This window comes from Cajanus cajan, chromosome 7 (assembly GCF_000230855.2).
Source record: "Cajanus cajan strain Asha chromosome 7, NIPB_CcT2T_4, whole genome shotgun sequence".
NCBI classification, from domain to species: Eukaryota; Viridiplantae; Streptophyta; class Magnoliopsida; order Fabales; family Fabaceae; genus Cajanus; species Cajanus cajan.
The window spans coordinates 27787014-27809075 of record NC_138523.1 but is presented as its reverse complement, the minus strand read 5'-3'; positions in this window follow the sequence as shown (position 1 = coordinate 27809075).

Here is a 22062-nt window from a genome sequence, read left to right as displayed (position 1 = left end):
CAGTCACTGCAGCTAACAAAAATGTAGAAGACTTCACGCAATGTCTATAAACAGGAAGAAACATTTAATGCAAAATCAAGTGCATTAAATGAGAAATCGAACTAGTCATGAACGACTACATTCTGCTTCAACGGACACTTGCAACAGACAGATTTTACAGAGGCTATAAATATGTCATGACTTCAAACCTAGAATGGTTGGTGAAAGCCCAAAAAGCAACGAAATCAGAGACAGAGCATACATAGTCAAATGTACAATATTGTATTTATCTTTGTAGACTAAGGAGTTCTAAGTGTAACTTATGAACATAAACCTTAGTGAGTGTAGTAAATCTTTATATCCTCTTTGTGAGAGTAAACCACACACTCAAAACAAATTATTTATCATTTGTAAAGCTTGAAGAGGCTAGGGAAAGAATACTTGTATAAGCCTAGAGAGGCTTGTCAAAGAATACTCACTAAGATCCTGAACAAAGAATACTAGCACTAATGAGTGAAGTTAGCGGGTCAAGAGTGGTCGGTAATCGTCATTGAGAGCCTGAAGAGGCTGAACAAAGAATACTAGCGCTGACGAGTGAAGTTGGAGGGATAGAAGTGGTCGACAATACTCGACAAACCAGAAGTGGTGATAATACTTGTAGACACCCAATTTCGTCCGGGGGCACACAAACAAGGAAATGGACCTTCGTTATGAAGGGAAGGAGCTCCCGAAGCAGGCAAACAACAAGACAGGACATTAGAAGGCCTAAAGGCCAAATAAGGTAGTTTTAGTAGCCCTAAACGGGCTGTTCCAAAATTGGAACGGGCCGTTCTGAACCCCGAAACGGGTCATTCCAATATCAGAACGGGCCATACCAACGTGACTAAAACACTTAAAAAGTCTTCGGCTGGAATGGACCGTCCCAATACCAGAACGGGCCATTCCAAACAAGTCAAATTTGGAACCGGCCATTCTGGAAAGGAGAACTCTGTGTTAATTTCCACTTTGGAACGGACCATTCTGATTCCAGAACGGGCCGTTCCAGGGTGAGTAATTTGCACATAACGATTGGTCTAGAACTGGCCGTTTCGAATCTGGAACGGGCCATTCTGGCCCCTTCTGATTCCTATAAATAGAGGCCTGAGGCACAGTTCTTAGGGCGGTCAAAGAAATTTCGAATAAGACTCCTTTGAGCATGAAAATTCTCTATCTTTCTCCCTTCTATTATATTTCTTGAGATTTGTGTCGCATCTCTATTTTCTCTCTCCCTCATATTGTATTTTCTTGAGATCTGTGAGGCATACTATAGTGTGAAAGGTCACCACAAAGCATCTTCTCCATATTTGAAGATTCAATAAAGCTCGTTCAAGAGGTATTTTAGTGAATCTTCTTCTCTCCCTTTTATTTCTCATCTTTATCTTTCTTTTTGTTATAACAAACTTCATAATGTAGATATTTTAGAGTTAATCGCTTAATTTATATTTTAAATTAAATAAATATTAATAAAGGGGATTCAATATTTAATTTATTAATTCTTATCATGCTAACTTCATCATAGGGTACCGATTAAGGGCACTGTAGGGGTGCTTAATACCTTCCCTACACGTAACCGACCCCCGAACCCAATTTTGGTTATCAAGGCCATTGTTGGATCTTTAAAAAATCTTTTCTTTTTCCAATGTTTTGAGTAAAATATTGGTGGCGACTCCATGAACCTGTTTTCAAAACAATTAATTAAGGATTAGTCTGGTGTCCGGGCATTCCTTAACTAATGAGATTTTTAAAAGGATGTCTAAACCATAGGTCGCGAGATCAGAAATTTTCGAGTTGCGACTGATGGCGACTCTTCTAGGGAAGTTTTAAGAGGGTCAGGCCTAAATAAATGATGAAGTTAATGTGATAAGAATTATAATTTAAATATCTTTCCCCTTTACCTTGTTTGTTTTCTTTGTTTGACTTTGATATCTGTTTGTTTATTTAAATTCCGCACATGTTTGGAATAAAAAATTGTACACAAACCTTTGCACACAACAGTTCCCCCTACACCCGGGGGCATGAGGGTATTAAACATAGAGAGTGGTTGACGTACGACCGGCCCAAGTTTGGCCTTGGAGCCTGCAAGCCTTGTCGGAAATCAAACTCAAGGTGATAACCGGTTACTCTAGCCCAAAATACTGCAACAGACCTTAGAATTTGCCAGGTGATGGCGATAGAGATACTGGGTCCCTATAATGGGGGAACCTTGGGGACCTTAAGACCAAAGTAAGGATAATTAGAACCGCCCTATACAATGCACTTTTCTTAACAAGACCACAGACCATGGATTTATACGTGACTGCTTGTGGATTGTATGAGCATATGTTTGTTGCATTTAGTCTATTCAAACCACTCATTTAATTTTTATAATTCACCTAAGGTAAAGAAAAAAAAACACAAAAAAATAGAAAATAAAAATGCATTATCATGTGAGAGAAAACCTAGTGTGAAAATAAGATCTGTGAGAATCATACATCCCCTCTTTAAAATGGGGGCATCATGCATTTTCCAAAAAAATAAAAAAATAAAAAATAAAAAATAAATTAAAAATAAGGAACATGCATACCACATACATTCCTAGGATCACAAGGAGATTTCTCACAAAGACTGATGAACTCCAATTAGTGTGACCTTTGTTACATCGTAAAAAATTACGAAAAGGGACACTTTGATTTCACATTCAAAAGAGTGGCTATCAAGTCTTTGTTGAGAGACCTCCTTCATGAATTATCATTTAAATAAGCTTAATAGGAAATTATATTATCCCTTAAAGGTGGCTTTTCAACATCCCGTACTCACACGAGCTCAAAAGATAAAAGCTATGGAAGGCCTAGAGAAAGGAATCGTGTCCTCAATGAGGAGCTTGAACAGCTCAAGGAACAAATGGCTAGATTGCTTAAGGCCATGAACAAATTGCAGCACGACAATAGTACTCACAACGTCGGTGACGTTTCCAAAGATCATTTGAACGTCCTGGAAGAAAAACTGAGAGCTGTGGAAGGCCATAATTTTGATGTTCAAGAGGCTGTGGATTTGTGCATGGTGCAGGACATCCAATTCCCTGCCAAGTTCAAAATCCCTGACTTCCAAAAGTACACCGGAGCCATTTGTCCAAAAGGATATCTAACAATGTACTGTAGGAAGATGGCATCCTACGTGGGCAATGAAAAGCTCCTAATACACTATTTTCAGGAAAGCCTTTTAGATGCTGCACTCAAATGGTACATGCAGCTGGATGGAGGAAAGATCCAGACATGGAAACAATTAGCTGACACTTTTCTCTGTTGATACAAGTATAACATCGACCTAATTCCTGATAGGTCTGATTTACAAAGCTTGAGCAAGAAGGGTGATGAGTCCTTCAAAACCTATGCATAGAGATGGAGGGAATTGGCTGCGCAAATAGAGCGTTCATTATCTGACAAGGAGATGGTGACAATTTTCATCGACTCTTTAAATGGACCCTATTATCACAAGATGATAGGGAACACGTCGACCCTTTTTGCCGACATAGTCACCATAGGTGAAAGGGTTGAGCAAGGCTTAAAAAGCGGGAAGATAGGGAAGGCTCCGACAAGTTATGACCATAGGAAAATTTATGAAAAAAAGAGGGAAGAAGGGGTCCACGCAGTCATCTTTACTCCAAAAAGTCAAGCCACACCACAGGCAAAGCCTAGAGACGACAAGGTAGTAAACAAAATCCCCACCACATACACAGAGCTACTACCTCAACTCCTAGAGGCTTCAATGATAGTTCGACTTCCTCCAATGAACGATGCAAGGCCCTACAATTCTGTGTGCAAGGACTTATAGACGCTGGGTGGTTGAAATTTGACACCAACACACCTAGCACCGACAAGCACCCACTGCACAAACATGACGAGGAGTGACCTTGGAGTATAAAATTGAGAGATTACTGGAGTAGGGGGCTCTCCTTTTCAAAAAAAAAAATTTAATTAATGCTCAAACTCATGACCTTCGCCCATGGTCACGAGTTCAAAATAAAGGCTTGTATAAGTTTTTACATTCATCAATAAGATATGTCATTTTTACAAATCTTTGTTTCTTTCCCTTCTCCCTCTTATCACTAAAATATAAAACCAATCATAGTGCCCAAAAAACCAAAAAAAAAAACAAAAAACAAAAATAGACATGACTGAAGATAATAAAATTAATCAAAGCTTCGAACATCTACGACGCATTATCTGAGTCTAAGGAGATCATTTCCTTGAAACATAAAAGGATAAGAAAGTGATCAAATGCAAAATCATAAGATTCTCATTGCACAAGAAGAATCTTACAAAAACATCGACTCAATTTGGTTGACAAAGGAAGCACAAATCTCGGTCCATGAAAGAACTCTCAACACCCGTAGGCCGAGGCAACATCATTCTCCTTGGTGTACGAACGGGGGCAGTGTTAATCACCAAAGACACTAGTCCTCCCAAACGAAGATGGTAGGAGGTTTTGTCAAAGCAAAGAAGTCACATGAAAAATACCGCTAAGATGAAAAACCGCAAAGGGCGTCCTAGGGAAAAAAAAAGACCAAAAGTTCCCGCTAGGATATGTCCTAGGCAAAAATTAGGGATATAAAAAGATTAAAAATAGCAAGTTACGACTTTCCAAGTTGAAAACCAAAAGGCAGCTTGAATACTCATGCAAAAGGCCAAAACTTTTTGAAGACTCTGCCCCAGGCTCAGATATGTAGTCCAAGACAATTAAAAGAATGATTATAATAATTATCCAAAGAAATGTTTGTTTAAAAACTTAAACACTAACCTACTTCAACCACATATTCATTCTAAATCATCCTTTTTTTTCCTTTCTGTCTTGTCCCATACTGATGACATATATTGTTGATGGTTGTCAAAATTTGAACATGTCCAAAAAAAAAATGAAAATAACCCGCTGGGATGAAAACTCGCAAAGGGCTTCCTAGGCAAAAATTAGGGGAAAAAAAGAGTAAAAAGAAAAAAAAAAGAGCAAAAATAACCCGCTAGGATACATCCTAGGCAAAAGTTAGGGTGTCTAAACAAAAAAAGAAGAAAAGAAAGAGCCCCAAGACGGTTCAATACATCAAACGGCCAATACAACTAAATGTTGTGCATCAAGCAAAGTAATTTATTCTTGAGAAGGAGAATAGGGAAACCACCTTCTAAAAACTAAAATTAACATGCATTGCATGCATCCAAAAGCATTCCACACACTTAGAAAGCTTTCTTTATCAAAGGGGGATTATTCCAAAATAAATAAATCTTGCATAAATAAGCATTCAACATTTCTGCATCCCAACAAGAAAATCCAAGAAAGGGAAACACAAATTCCAATTGACAGCATCTGAAAAAAAGACAAAAACAGCCCAAATTAGAGGCATCACGACACACCTCTTGCCCAACATCCTTGGGGCAATATCTACCACAAGTCAAGCAAACCAATGAGGGCATTGGCAATTTCCTCAAAATACCACAAAGGTTTGGAGAGACTGTACTCACATCCCAATCCGGTATACGACAAAGCTATGAGGGAAAGGTCTGGAGAGACTATACTCACCTCCTAACTCGATATACAACAAAGCTGTGAAGGAAAGGTCTGGAGAGACTGTACTCATATCCCAATCTGGTATACGACAAAGCCGTGAGGGAAAGGTCTGGAGAGACTGTACTCACATCCCAATCCGGTATACGACAAAGCCGTGAGGGAAAGGTCTGGAGAGACTGTACTCATCTTCCAATTCGGTATACGACAAAGCCGTGAGGGAAAGGTCTGGAGAGACTGTAGTCACCTCCCAATCCGGTATACAACAAAGCCGTGAGGGAAAGGTCTGGAGAGACTGTAGTCACCTCCCAATCCGGTATACGACAAAGCCATGAGGGAAGCTGAGCTACGAAAATAATCCCTCTTCAACAAGCTACAAATGAAAGAATGCACTATCACAAGAGAAACAATGGAGCATCTACTTGAAGGTCGAAGATTAGGTATACAGTTCGTCAGCCTTGTTACCCAATAGAGTGTGCAACCAACACTCAACTACTCTAAAGGGCGAGGACACGAGTAAATACACATATCCGAGAGAAGGAACGTAGAAGCGCCAACACCAAAGAGGAGGAGACCCGGGCGAAATGTCTACGTCTTTACTTGCCTTTGGAAAAGTAACACATAGCTACTCCAAAGGACAAGTAAAGAGGGGTAGCTGTAGACACCCAATTTCGTCCGGGGGCCACACAAACAAGGAAATGGACATTCGTTATGAAGGGAAGGAGCTCCCGAAGCAGGCAAATAACAAGACAGGACATTAGAAGGCCTAAAGGCCAAATAAGGTGGTTTTAGTAGCCCGGAACGACCTGTTCCAAAATTAGAACGGGCCGTTCTGAACCCCGAAATGGGCCGTTCCAATATCAGAACGGGCTGTTCCAATATCAGAATGGGCTGTTCCAACTTGACTAAAACACTTAAAGAGTCTTAGGCTGGAACGAGCCATTCCAATACCAGAACAGGCCGTTCCAAACAAGTCAAATTTGGAACGGGCCGTTCTGGAAAGGGGAACTCTGTGTTAATTTCCACTTTGGAACGGGCCGTTCCATTTCTAGAATGGGCCGTTCCAGGGTGCGTAATTTGTACATAACGACTGGCCCAGAATGGGTTGTTCTGAATCTGGAACGGGCCGTTTTGGCCCCTTCTGATTCCTAAAAATAGAGGCCTCAGGCACAGTTCTTAGGGCGGTCAGAGATTTGTGTCGCATCTCTATTTTCTCTCTCCCTCCTATTGTATTTTCTTGAGATCTGTGAGGCATACTGTAGTGTGAAAGGTCACCACAAAGCACCTTCTCCATATTTGAAGATTCAATAAAGCTCGTTCAAGAGGTATTTCAATCAATCTTCTTCTTTCCCTTTTACTTCTCATCTTTATCTCTTTTTTTGTTATAACAAACTTCATAATGTAGATATTTTAGGGTTAATCGCTTAATTTATATTTTAAATATGTAAATAAATATTAATAAAGGGGATTCAATATTTAATTTATTAATTCTTATCATGCTAACTTCATCATAGGGTATCGATTGAGGGCGTTGTAGGGGTGCTTAATACCTTCCCTATACGTAACCGACCCCCGAACCCAATTCTGGTTATCAAGGCCATTGTTGGATCTTTAAAAAATCTTTTATTTTTCCAATGTTTTGAGTAAAATATTGGTGGCGACTCCATGAACCTGTTTTCAAAACAATTAATTAAGGATTAGTCTGGTGTCCGGACATTCCTTAATTAATGAGACTTTTAAAAGGATGTCTAAACTATAGGTCGCGAGATCAAAAATTTTCGGGTTGCGACAATACTTGTACTTAATTGAAAATCTGGTGGAACCCTTCAATTGAAGGAGACTGGACATAGCTCAGTCTGAGCGAATCGGTATAAAAATATTTGCACTGTTTTACTTATCTCAGATGAAAACTTATTTATTTGATATTTCATGCTGAAAATCTTATTCATTGCTTAATTCACACTACAACAACTTTTAGACGAAAACCATCTCTTGTTTAACTTATTACTGCAAGAAACACTTTCGTGTAGACGATAAAACTTGCAGACACAAAACACTTTTAAGTGACTTACTAAAAGTAAACGAGAGATGCATCTTAAATTTGAAAACGTCAGTATGAAACATGAAAAAGCCTTTTATGCGAAAAGATTTCCTTAAACCTTCACACACACATATTCAACCCCCCTTCTATGTGTTTTTCCTCTAACTTCATAATATACTTTATTATCTTTTATTTTGATTTATGTGTAATTAAAATATTTTATTTTAATAATTATTGTTTGAATTTTAAACTTATATGATTGAACATTTAAAATTTAATTTTTAAATTTACTTTTTGTTATTAGTATCATTATGAAAAATATTTGAATTTGATAATCTTCAAAAAATTTCTATGTATATTTTATTTAATTTTTAGTTATAATCTTCAAAATTTTATTATGCAAATCTTTATAACTTTTAAAAGAAAAAAAACTACTACAAATATCTAAAATGTATAGTTAAGATATTTTTTAAGATATTGATTTTTAGTAAATACTCGTAGGTACCTGTAAATATCCACAAATATTGAGAAAATATGTAGGTATATAACAAATACCCGCACAGATATGGGGACAAGTACGAGGCAGATATTTATTTGACGAGGAGGGTAGCGTGGAGCTACTGTCCGAACTTGCTCCGTCCCGTTGACATCCTTACTCTAAAGGTGGTTCAAATGTAAGCTACCAAATGTCTCTTTTGTTACCTCAAGGGTACTATTGTTTATGGTCTTCACATTCACATTTGACACACTTTTGACCTTTGCTTATACGCATTTTGTGACTCAGATTGGAAAGGAGACTCATTTGACAAGAAAGCATCTACAACCTACATCATTTACCTTAGTCCTAATGTTATCTATTGATCCTGTAAGAAGTAGAAAATTGTTGCCAAATCTTCCATAGAGACAAAATATCGCACTATAGGATCAACTATAGTTGAACATATCTAGATTAGGGAGCTATTTAAAAATCATTTTAAAACTGTATTAAATAACAACCTTATTTTATTAAAAACTGTAGACACCTAATTTCGTTCGGGGTGTACAAACAAGGAAATAGACATCTAGCAAGAAGAAAAGGAGCTCCCAAAGGACTAGAAATGACATGATATGATATCAGAAGGCCCAAAGCCCAATAATGGTGATTTAGTAGCCCAGAATGAGCTATTCTCAATCCAAAACACGCCGTTCCAAGCTACTAAAAAAGCCTATAAACCCTAGTTTGTAATGAACCGTTCCAACACAGGATTTTATGAGTAAATTTCAAATCCAGAACGGGTCTTTCCCAATCTAGAATGGGCCGTTCCAAGCTACTAAAAAGGCCTAAAATCCCTAGTTTGGAACGGACCATTCCAACACAGCCTGTTATTAGTAAATTTCAAATCTAGAACAGGCTGTTTAACTTTTGGAACGGGCCGTTCCAGATTCAAATTTAACACATGATAGACTAGTCAGAATGGGTCGTTTCGAATTTGAAACAGGTCGTTCTGGTCAGTTCTGACGTCTATAAATAGAAGACTCGGACACTGCTCTCAAGGCTAGAAAAATTCGTCTAGAAAGTCCTAGTTAGCTCAAAAATTCTCTTCCTCTTCTGTATTTCTTGAGAGTTGTGAGGAACATTGTAGTTAGGGATGGCAAAAATACCCGCACCCGCGGGTATCTGTGGGTAAAATCCGCTATGGATAATAAATGGATAGGTTAATTGGGTACCCACAGATAATGGGGACGGCTAATTTTTTACCCGTTTATAAACGGGACGGGGGTGGGAATGATGATAACCATATATACCTGCAAGTACCCGTTTAATAATATTTCTTAAATATTTTAATTATTGTTGTACCATATGTACCATCCGTACCGTTATGCCGAGCTCGAGCTCGGCATCTCAGCGCAGTGTGACCTCGGACACGCACTGAGCCACGTTAGCTCGGCATCCAAATAGGTCATGAACTGATCTTAGGCCCAAGGCCCAACGAAACCCTAATTCACACAAAGGTACGTACATTACTTATACGAGACATATACTCCCACAAACATTAACTTTAGCATCAGAGTCTCTTTTGCAGGTACCACCCCCATCTTGAAACAACAAGCGTACCAGTGAAGGAGGATCGCCGATCTTACCCAGCAGATCGTCCCCCACGACCAATCTTCGGTAAGAACATTTGGTGCCCTCCGTGGGGCTGATCAAGACAGCTCTTATTGGCTACGCTTATGGTTTTCACTCGAAGCCATAGTAGACGAGCAACAGACGATGTAGGTCACACGACAAGCATGGACAACGAAGCAGCATTGAGAAGGCTGATCGAGCAGGTCGAACAAATGTGGCAGCAGCACATTGCCGATCTGCAAAGCATGCGTGCCAAGCGCGAAACTGACCTAGCGGTGCTGCGTACCGCTAACGAAGCTGACCTAGCAGCATTGCGCGCCGAGAATGAGCGTATTCGCGCCCAGCTTCCTCGGTGCCCTTCTGATCAACCTCCTCAGCCGAGTCACCAACACGAGGAAGGGGGACATTCGGTTTCTCAACCACAGACAGCACCTAGAGCACCAATTCCCAGGCTTGCCACATATCGGTCACATGCACCGACGAACAGATCGGCCCATAAGGTCAACATTGCTCCTGCCCAAGCTCCTGGCAATCAGGCGGGCATCCGCCGCCATCCTTTTGTGGATGACATTATGGAGACCCCCCTACCTTTCGGCTGGAAACCCCTCCACATCGACCGCTACGATGGCACGACGGATCCGGATGAGCACTTCGACCTGTATGTTACGCAGGTAAACCTTTACATTAATGATGATGCTATTCTGTGTAGGGTTTTTCTGACCTCGCTCAAGGGGGCTGCACTCAACTGGTATACCCAGTTACCTGCTGAGTCGATTGACAACTTGGACACCTTAGTACGGTAATTCACGGTGCAATATGCCACGAGTCGCCCTCACCACGTCACCTCCGCCACCTTGGCCAGTCTCCGACAGGGCGACGACGAATCATTGAGGGCGTTCATGGAGCGCTTTGCCAACATCTCAGTGAAGATTTGGAACCTGAACCCTGAGGTCGCCTTGCACGCCATGCTCATGACGCTCAAGCCAGGCCCTTTTGTGGACAGCCTGTGTCGTCGAGCTCTCGTCGACATGGACGAACTCCGTGCCCGAGCTGCAGGGTACATACAGATGGAAGAGAACTCCGCTTTTTGTGACCAGGTTCGCGAAAAGTCACAAGCGAAGCCTGACAATGCTCAGAAAGACAAGATGAAGGTCACCAATGACAGCCAGTTCAAGAAGACTGTCAGGGCAAATAAGGGGGGAGATACGACTTCTACACTCCCCTGAAAATGCCCCGAGTCCACATCCTGGAGGAAGCCAGCAATAGCAACCTGCTCACCCTACCGCCACCAAGCCACACCCCCAACAGTGTAGACAAATCCAAGCACTGCAGACAGAAACCATGGTCACACTATTGAAGAGTTCCGCACACTCTAAGACCGTATCGAGGAACTCGTCCAGGCGAGTCACCTCGGCCAATACGTCCAACGACAACAGGGTCATAGAGGGGGCTACAATGGACGAGGACGAGGTAAGCCAGGAAATAGGGTCAGCTCCCATACGGGGAGTAATCAACACAATTGTAGGAGGCTTTGCAGGGGGAGGATCCAGCAGCTCGGCCCGAAAGAGACACCTGCGTAGTATCAACAACGTCCACTCCGCTACCTCAACCTCGCATCAAAGCTCATCGACGATCACTTTCACCGACGACGACTACACTGGCGTCTGCCCCAACTAGGACGATCCAATGGTCATCGCCGTGGAGGTCGCCAACTAGGAGGTCCACAAGATGTTGATTGACCAAGGAAGCTCAGCTGACGTCCTATATTGGCCGACATTCCTCAGGTTAGATATCCCTCACTCCCTTATCCAACCTCACACAGAACCACTAGTTGGATTTGCAGGAGAGCGAGTACACACTCGGGGATACGTGGACCTGCTGACAACCTTCGGAACCTCTCCCGACACAAGGAGGATTATGGTTCGATAGCTCCTCGTGGAAGCCAACACCTCCTACAACATAATCATTGGGAGGCTGACATTAATCCAACTCGGGGCAGTGGTGTCTACCCCGCACCTCACCATGAAATTCCCAGGGAGCGATGGCAAGTTTATCTCCGTCAAGGCAAACCAGAAGACAGCTCGACAGTGCTATGCTGAAAGCCTGAAAGTCTCTTCATCCGACGAGCGTTGCCGAAGTGATCCCCCCACAGTGGCTCACATCACCCACGTGGATATCACCGACCTGGATTCGAGGTTAGACTCCCATGATGAACGACCGAGTCCCATCTATGAGCTTGATGACCTCCAGCTCGGGAAACTTCTTGGGCAATGCACGAGAATCAGCAGGCAGCTGAACCCGGAGTCACGGCGACAACTCAAAGTTGAAATCTCTAGGAACGCTAACCTCTTTGCATGGTCCAGTGCTGACATACCAGGTATAGATGCTAAGTTCATCTGTCACAGGTTGGAAATTCACAAGGAGGCGAAGCCAGTCGCTCAAAGGAAGAGGAAGGTCGGTGGTGAAAGGCGGGAGGCCATCATCACCGAGACACAAAAGCTACTAAATGCAGGCTTCATCCGTGAGGTCAGGTACACCACGTGGTTGGCAAACGTGGTCCTGGTGAAGAAGAGCTCGGGGAAGTGGCGCATGTGCGTCGACTACACTGATCTGAACAAAGCATGCCCCAAGGACTCGTACCCCTTGCCGAGCATCGACAGGCTGGTTGATGGAGCATCCGGGCACGCCCTCCTCAGTTTCCTCGATGCTTACTCCAGGTACAACCAGATCATGATGTACCCATCAGACGAGGTGCATACGTCATTCATCACCGATCACGCCAACTACTGCTACCGAGTGATGCCCTTCGGCCTCAAAAATGCGGGGGCCACCTACTAGCAGCTGATGGACAAGGTTTTTGACCAGCAGATTGGACGGAACATGGAGGTCTATGTCGGCGACATCGTAATCAAAACCACCTCAGCTGAGGATCATGCTGCCGACCTCGCCGAGGTTTTCGGGCAGATCAGGAAGCACAACATGCGCCTCAACCCAGAAAAGTGCGTCTTCGGCGTCCAGGGAGGTAAGTTCATTGGATTGATGATCACTAACAGGGGGATCGAGGCCAACCCGAAGAAGTACAAAGCCATCATCCAGATGCAGAGCCCTCAAAATTTGAAGGAAGTCCAACGCTTAGGGGGGAGGTTGGTGTCCCTGTCCCGTTTTATCCCTAGGCTGGCAGAGAAAGCGGGGCCAATCTTCACCCTGTTGCGCAAGCCAAAAAATTTTGAATGGACGGACCGGTGCGAAGAGGCTTTCAAAATTTTCAAAGCCTTCCTCATGACTTCGCTAATTCTCCAAAGGCCGGATCATCAAGCTGACCTCCTCCTTTACCTAGCCGTGGTAGAAGGCGCGATCAGCGCAATTATAATGCAAGAGAACCAGAAAGTGCAGACGCCAGTCTACTTCATCAGCCGAGTCCTCCAAGACATAAAGAAATGGTACCAGACGATCAAAAAGCTCGCACTGGCGCTTGTCACTGTAGACACCCAATTTCGTCCGGGGGTAAACAAATAACAAGATAGGAGAGGCTACGAAAATACTACGGCCTGGAGAGGCTACGAAAATACTACGGCCTGGAGAGTGATGGAACTAGGTGAGGAGATTGATGATTCCTTCACTTGCTCCATGCTTAGAACCATGAATGCTATTGAGGTTAAGACTCCAATGACTCTTTGAAGCTCCTTGAAGTGTTCTTCAATGGAGAAGAAGCCTTGAAGTGGCTCGGTTACTCCTTAGCTTGAGGTAGAAGCTTAAGGAACCAAGGTAAGGTTGAAGCACCTTTGGAGAGAACTTAGGAGAGAAAGTTCTCTTCGGTTTTTGTGACTCTTGATTTAGAGAGAAAATTCAGATTTCATTTCTCAAATTGGTCAAAAGTGTTTTACAATCAAAGAATTACAAGTTTATAGGAGTAGGAAACTTAGAGAGCAAGCTAGTCTTGACCATGGTTCACTAGGAACCATGGTTGAGTCTAGATAAACCGTCCAAGGTCAAGAGGCTTGGAGAGCAAGCTTCTCACTTGGCTTGCTTGGTAAGCTAGCCAAGGAGAAGCTTGTGCTTCAAGCTTCCAAGCTTAAGAAACTCCATGAATTTCGTCCAAGTGTGAACACAAGTGTGAACACAAGTGTGAACACACTTCTAAGGTGGGTGGCTTCTTGGAATTAATTTACTCCTTTTGATTTGAAAATGGTTAATTTGGTTTAGTTAGGTTCATTCAATGGGAATGGAACCTAGCTAAATCAAATCTATGAAAAATTAGGAGTAAAATGAGTCCAATATGAAAAATTTAGCCTAGGACCACCTTTGGCTAAATTGCTAGGAGCACTCTCTAGCTTACTAAGGACACTCTCTAATTTGCTAATGCCACTCCTACTAGAAAACTAAGAAAAGAATGTATTTCTAGGTTAGGTTAAATGGAATCAAAGTGTCCAAGTAACCTACCCTAGAATCAATATACAATAGCTACTAAAAAGGGAAATAAAGTGCCTTACAAATACAAAGGCAAAAATAAGCCTATACAAGAGAACTATGTACAAGATATTTACAACATATGAAAAAGGTCTTCAAAATCATCCCTTTCCTCTTGGTTCTTTTAATGTATCTCCTCTTGGATTCCTTGGCCTTGGCCATAATCTATCATCCCCTCCCTCTTGAAAAGGATTTGACCTCAAATCTCGAGGGTCTTCATGATGATCATCCACACCTACAAATATATAATACCATTCATTAGAGGTGATATTGTCAATCAATAAATGTGAAAGGTATATCCTAAGAGGAATCCTTTCATAGAACCTAAAGAAATTAATGATACTAGACCTTCTAAAATAATGAATAGGATTCTCTCCTAAACATAGTCTAGGTATATTACTAAACCCTAAGAAAGTGCTAAAACTAAGACTATAACACACTAAAGACTTAATCCTAAAAACTAGAACATCTTGCCTAAAGTACCCTATGTGGTAACCTAGGCATTTCCTAGAAAATAAGGGAAATACTACTAAGAAATTTCCTAAACAATTTTGGATTATATTATTTGTTGGATAGTTATGAAAAGAATTTGTCACAAGGAACCTTGAAGGTTCAGATGTTATATCCAACAAATAATATATTCCATAAATTGGGTGCATTACTGACACAACTAAAGTAGGAAAAGTCCTACACAAACGAAGGCTATCTACCTTGGGCACCACCAAGGAAGTAGCATGAGAAGTGGAACTAAGTGAAGTCCACTTCTCCTTCACCAAATCTTGAAGTTGAGACTCTTTTTCTTTAAAAATAATGGATTTATGAATCTCCTCCTCAAGACTAGTGGCAGAATGAGGGCAAGAGTTAAGATCTTTATGAATAAAGAGAATTTTTTTCATAGGATTTTTAGTACTAAAACAATTCTCTTTAATCACAAATCCTTTAGAGGATATTTCTTCCTCTTTACTCTTCCCTGCACAAAGCTCTTTCTTTTTTTCTATTTCTTCTTTTGTTTTTATTTTCATTTTTCTTCTTCTTTTGTGTTTTCTCATGTCTTCTTTCAATTTTTCTTCTTCTTGTTTAAGAATTCTCAACTTCTCATCTAGGATAGCAAGTTTGGCCTCTCTTTCAATTTTCTCCTTCTCTTTTTGAAAGGCCTCTTGCTTCTTCCATAGTTTAAGTGATTTTAGCTCTTTTGTTAAGTAAGAAATGCTTTTAGGAGAGCTATCACTTCCACTATAGTTGGATTGTTGAGACATTTTAAACAACAAGATTTTTCTCTTCACACAAAAATAGATTTTAAGAAAATAATATTTTTGGAAGTGCTAGACTTGGCACTTGGAGGTCTAAGAGTACAAATTGAACTTTGGAGGGAGGTGAGCTACTATCGAGCCACTTAATAACCAAGCCTCTTCAAGTAAAAATCTCTAAACCCCTTTGTACTTTGCCTTGCACAAAATGTTTTCACAAAGTTCTTTTCAAAAGAAAAATAACAAGCAAGTGCCTAATGTGTACAATTAAGCAATGCAATCAAAACTTGAAAACATAAATTGCTCAAAACATAAATTGCATGAAAACTTAAAGACAAGAAAATATAAACTAGACGTGGAAAGCAATTAAACCTAGGTGAGAGCTTGAAAGGCACCAAAGACCTTCAAGGACCCTCTCACAAGTACTAAACGAAATTACTATGAGAACACTTAAGGAGAGATGGAGATACACCAAAGGCACTCCAAGACACTCCTTAATAAAGGCCTTGTACAAAAATTTAGAAAACAAAAATTACAAGGTAAATGAAATTCAAATTTGCTTCAAATGAAATGTAAATTTACACTCCAAATGAAATGTAAATTCACTCTCAAATGAATTTAGTGGCTGCACCTAATTTCAAGGAAAACAAATTAGCCACTAATTTAGAACAAATTTAGAGACGGATTTTGTAATGAAAAACTAGGTTTTAGAAACCAAAATTTCCGTCACTAAATTAGTCTCTAATTTTCACAATTTTTTTTTTTTACAAATGGTATAACTTCTTCTTGCTCCAAATCAGCCACCAATTGCAGCCTCACAAGGTGTTTCACTCCTCTCTTTAGAAGCAACTTTGATGTTAGTCACTTCTAGGTGTTTCCAAGAGCCTAGCCACCAAGAGAGAACAAACTCCCAAAGCAACCACCAAAGCCTTCAAGTGGATGTCCTTTGCCTTGGCCTCCTACACCTTTCAAGAAGCACTCAACCACCTTCAAGACTGAATATTAGTGCTAAAACTGAAAATGAACAATTTAGAATGGCTACACCAAGTGGTAGAAGAAAATGAGACAAGACTAGAAAGAGTTCCACAAATTGACAAGCAAAAATTAAGGCAAATTTGGAAGCTAGTACACACAAGAGTAACCTAGGAAAGGCACTAGAATGGATTACAAAATTAAAAGCTAAGATTATGAACAAAAACAAGACACAAATAGGTGGCTGGACCAACTAAAAATGTAAGCAAAAATTCATCAAAACCGAGAGCAATTTAAGCAAAATTTTCACTCCTTTTGGCTTTTTCTTTTGCTTTTGCTTTCTTTTCTTTTTAGCAAAATATTTTTCTCTTATTTTTCATTCAATGTTCAGGAGTTTTGAATGCCTTTTGATCACTTAGGAGTCTCGGTTTTAAGGTAGAAAAACTGCAGCAAAAAATTTGACACAAAACAAGAGGTGTTCACATGCAATTTTCAATTAGTGCTACACAATTTTGTACTATTTTTTTTTGTCAAATTTTTAAGCACTCTTTCTCTTGTTTTTCTAATGCATTTAAGACACTCACACCTCTGTTTTGGTTCTGTTTTAATGTTCAAAAATTTCAATAAGTTTCAGCCGCTCAACAAGACACAAGAAACCTAATAGGAGTAGTGTTTAACAATTTTTTTTTTGACAAACTTTTAACAAGACATAATAGAAACCTAACTCTAGGAAATTTGCTAGGACTAATAGCAAATTAAGAACTCAATGATGTAAAACAAAAGCACATATGGTGAGGTACAGATTCAATAAGAAAATTCCACAAAAATTTCGGACTCAATCAACACAACACAAAAACTAGGTTAAAACAAGCTAGTCTAGGAATCAATGACATTCAAAGGACTACACATGACTCTAGACAAAACATATGATTCAAAAACAAAAACATACACTAACATTATCAATGTCCAATCACGGACTCATGTTATAGGAATGGAGAAGACTCAAGCAAAAATCAAAACGCACAAGTATAGGAACCTAGGCGCACCACAAATTGATTCAAGAATAAGGAACAAGCAAAACTATGAATCAATTGCTTCATATGTGACATAAGGATCCATCAACATATTTATTAAAACTAGATCCATGCAGCAACACAAAGAGACATGTAAAAGGAGGAAGATACAACACGGATTCAAGAACAAAAAGTTAGAAACAAAAACCTCAAGAGCACTAGGCTCTAGATACCAAAAATGATGGAACTAGGTGAGGAGATTGATGATTCCTTCACTTGCTCCATGCTTAGGACCGTGAATGCTATTGAGGTTAAGACTCCAATGACTCTTTGAAGCTCCTTGAAGTGTTCTTCAATGGAGAAGAAGCCTTGAAGTGGCTCGGTTACTCCTTAGCTTGAGGTAGAAGCTTAAGGAACCAAGGTAAGGTTGAAGCACCTTTGGAGAGAACTTAGGAGAGAAAGTTCTCTTCGGTTTTTGTGACTCTTGATTTAGAGAGAAAATTCAGATTTTATTTCTCAAATTGGTCAAAAGTGTTTTACAATCAAAGAATTACAAGTTTATAGGAGTAGGAAACTTAGAGAGCAAGCTAGTCTTGACCATGGTTCACTAGGAACCATGGTTGAGTCTAGATAAACCGTCCAAGGTCAAGAGGCTTGGAGAGCAAGCTTCTCACTTGGCTTGCTTGGTAAGCTAGCCAAGGAGAAGCTTGTGCTTCAAGCTTCCAAGCTTAAGAAACTCCATGAATTTCGTCCAAGTGTGAACACAAGTGTTCACACAAGTGTGAACACACTTCTAAGGTGGGTGGCTTCTTGGAATTAATTTACTCCTTTTGATTTGAAAATGGTTAATTTGGTTTAGTTAGGTTCATTCAATGGGAATGGAACCTAGCTAAATCAAATCTATGAAAAATTAGGAGTAAAATGAGTCCAATATGAAAAATTTAGCCTAGGACCACCTTTGGCTAAATTGCTAGGAGCACTCTCTAGCTTAGTAAGGACACTCTCTAATTTGCTAATGCCACTCCTACTAGAAAACTAAGAAAAGAATGTATTTCTAGGTTAGGTTAAATGGAATCAAAGTGTCCAAGTAACCTACCCTAGAATCAATATACAATAGCTACTAAAAAGGGAAATAAAGTGCCTTACAAATACAAAGGCAAAAATAAGCCTATACAAGAGAACTATGTACAAGATATTTACAACATATGAAAAAGGTCTTCAAAATGATCCCATTCCTCTTGGTTCTTTTAATGTATCTCCTCTTGGATTCCTTGGCCTTGGCCATAATCTATCAGAGAGGCTACGAAAATACTACGGCCTGGAGAGGCTACGAAAATACTACGGCCTGGAGAGGCTACAAAAATACTACCACGACAACGAGGGTACCGCCGAGTTCCTTGAAGTCAAAATCGGGACCACCTTCGAGCTCCCACCATAGGTCTGTTGAAGCCTTAAAAATCAGCACATTATGATCGAGAGCCGCCGTCGAGCCTCTCAAATCAGTGAATGGCAATGAAGGTACCGCCGAGTTCTTCAAAGTCAAAATCGGGATTGCCGTCGAGCTCCCACCTGTGGGCCGGCTGAAGCCCTAAATATCAGTCCAGCCTGGAGAGGCTGAGCTCATAATATACTCCCTCTTCGACAAGCAACAAATAAAGGAACATTATCACAAGAGAGACAATGGAGCTTCTACTCAAAGATTGAAGACCAGGTGTACAGTTTGTCAGCCTTATTACCCAATAGAGTAAACAACTGCTCTAAAGGGTGAGGATGCGAACAAATGCACCTATCTAAGGGAAACAGCGCAGAAGCACCAATACCAAAGAGACGAAGAGAAGATCCGAACGAAATGTCTACGTCTTTAGTTGCCTTTAGAAAAGCAATACAGCTATTCCAAAGGACAAGTAAAGAGGGGCAGCTGTAGACACCCAATTTCGTCCGGGGGTATACAAATAACAAGATAGGACATCAGAGGGCCCAAAGGCCCAAACCAATTTTTAGTGGCCCGGAACGGGCCGTTCCAAAATCGGAACGGGCCGTTCCCAAGTTCGGAACGGGTCGTTCTCAATCAGAACGGGCCGTTCTGGGCTTCCAAAAAAGCCTAAAAATTTAGGTTGGAACGGGCCGTTCTAGACCAGAACGGGCCGTTCCAAACTAATCAAGGAGGCTAAAATGTGTACCTCAAAACGGCCGTTCTGAAATCAGAACGGGCCGTTCTGGTTCCCCAGAACGGGTCGTTCTGATTTCAGAACGGGCCGTTCCGAGGTACATGTATACTGCACAACGTTCGGATCTGGAACGGGCCGTTTCGAATCCAAAATGGGCCATTCCGGCCCACAGCTGATGCCTATAAATAGAGAATCTCGGCCAACAGTAAAGGGGACTCCAAAATTTCGCCTAGAGCTCGAAATTTCTCTCTTTTTCTCTTTTTTTCTCTCTCTTTCTCTCTCTTGTATTTCTTGAGAGTTTGTGAGGTATTGTAGTGTGAAAAGGTCGCCACAAAGCACCTAGAATCACCATTAACAAAGCTTGATACGAGGTATTTCAGTCAATCTTCTTCTCTCTCCTTTATTTTTATCTTTGTTTCTTATTTCTAATAAATATCATTATAATAAAAGCAATCATGTAGATATTTTAGGGTCATTCGTATAATTTAAATTTCAAACATGTAAATAGTTATTAAGAAAGGGGGTCTAATATTTAATTTATTATTTTTATCACGTTAACTTCATCATAGGGTACCGATTTAGGGCGTTGTAAGGGTGCTTAATACCTTCCTTACGCGTAACCGACCCCCGAACCCAATTCTGGTTATCAAGGCCATTATTGGATCTTTAAAAACCTTTTCTTTTTCCAATATTTTGAGTAAAATATTGGTGGCGACTCCATGAACCTATTTTCAAAACCATTAATTAAGGATTAGTCTGGTGTCCGGGCATTCCTTAATTAATGAGACTTTTAAAAGGATATCTAAACCATTAGTCGCAAGATCGGAAATTTTCGGGTTGCGACAGTCACCGCAGCTCGGCGTCTCCGACCCTACTTCTAGAGCCACCAGGTAGTCGTCAAGACCGACTACCCAATCAAACAAATCCTGAGAAAGCCAGAGCTTGCCGGGCGGATGATAGCATGGTCGATAGAATTGTCTGAGTTCGGCATCCAATACGAAAGTCGTGAAGCCCTGAAAGCTCAATGCCTAGCCGACTTCGTTGCCGAGCTAACGCCAACCTCAGTCGACGAACCGCAGGTATGGACTTTACATGTTGATGGGTCCTCCAACTCTAAGGGTGGTGGTGCAGGTATCATCTTGGAAGGACTGAATCAAGTCGCTTTGGAGCAATCCCTCAAGTTTGGCTTCAAGGTGACCAACAACCAGGCGGAATATGAGGCGCTTCTCGCAGGGCTAAGGCTGGCCCGCGACCTCGGAGCACGAAGAGTGAGTTGCAACAGCGACTCAAAACTCATGGTAGAGCAGCTTAGCGGGACATACCAGGCCAAGGATGATCTTCTACAGCAGTATTTCCACATGGCATCACATCAGATCTCTTCCTTCCACGAGTTCACTATACAGCATGTACCGCGAGACAAAAATACCAGAGTCGACCTCCTATCAAAGCTCGCTAGTACCAAACGCCCTGGACAACATCAGACCATTATCCAAGAAACCTTACATTCACCCAGCTTGGACGACACGGCCGTCAACACCAGCGATAACGAAGAGCAAGGGTGGATGATAGGTATTTAGAACTACTTGAAGGCAGGAGTTTTACCCGAAGACAAAGATGAAGCTCGGAAGATGAGGGTAAGGTCGGCTAAGTTCGCAATTGTTGGAGACGAACTGTTCAAGCGCGGCATCTCCACTCCTTTGCTCAAATGCTTGACCACACCTGAAGCCGCTTAAGTCATCGAAGAGATCTACCGAGGTATATGTGGCATGCATTCCGGAGCGCGCTCGATGGAGACTAGGGTGCTTCGAGCTGGATACTTGATAGACTATGGCCAAGGCCAAAGAATCCAAGAGGTGATATCTTAAAAGAACCAAGAGGAATGGGATGATCTTAAAGACCTTTTTCATATATTTTGTACATAGTTCCTTTGTATAGGTCTAATTTTGCCTTTGTATTTGTGAGGCACTTTACTTGCTTTTAATTAGTGATTGTATATTGATTTTAGGGTGGGTTACTTGGAGAGTTTAACTCCATTTAACCTCTTTTGTTGATACATTTATTTTCTATTTTTTCAGTAGGGAAAGGGGGTGACATTTAGCAAAGCTAAGGAATGTGTTTAGAAATTGGGCCTGAGTTGGGCCTAGGCAAAATTTTGCATATTAGACTCATTTTACTCCTAATTTTTCATAGATTTGATTTAGCTAGGTCTCATCATCATTTGATGAACCTAACTAAACCAAATCAACAATTTTTTAAATAATTCAAAGGAGGAAATGGAGCCTTGGCCGCCTAGCTCACTTGTTTCTCTGTGGCCGAAATTTCTATGCTACTCTTCTTGGTTTTTGAAGCTTCTCCTCCAAGTTTCTAGACCTTGGTAGGTTAGACTGACCTTACCATGGTTCTTAAGTGAACCATGGTCAAGGTTAGCTTCTCCTACAAGTTTTAGAAACCATGGATGGTTAGCTACACCTTACCATGGTTCCTAGTGAACCATGGT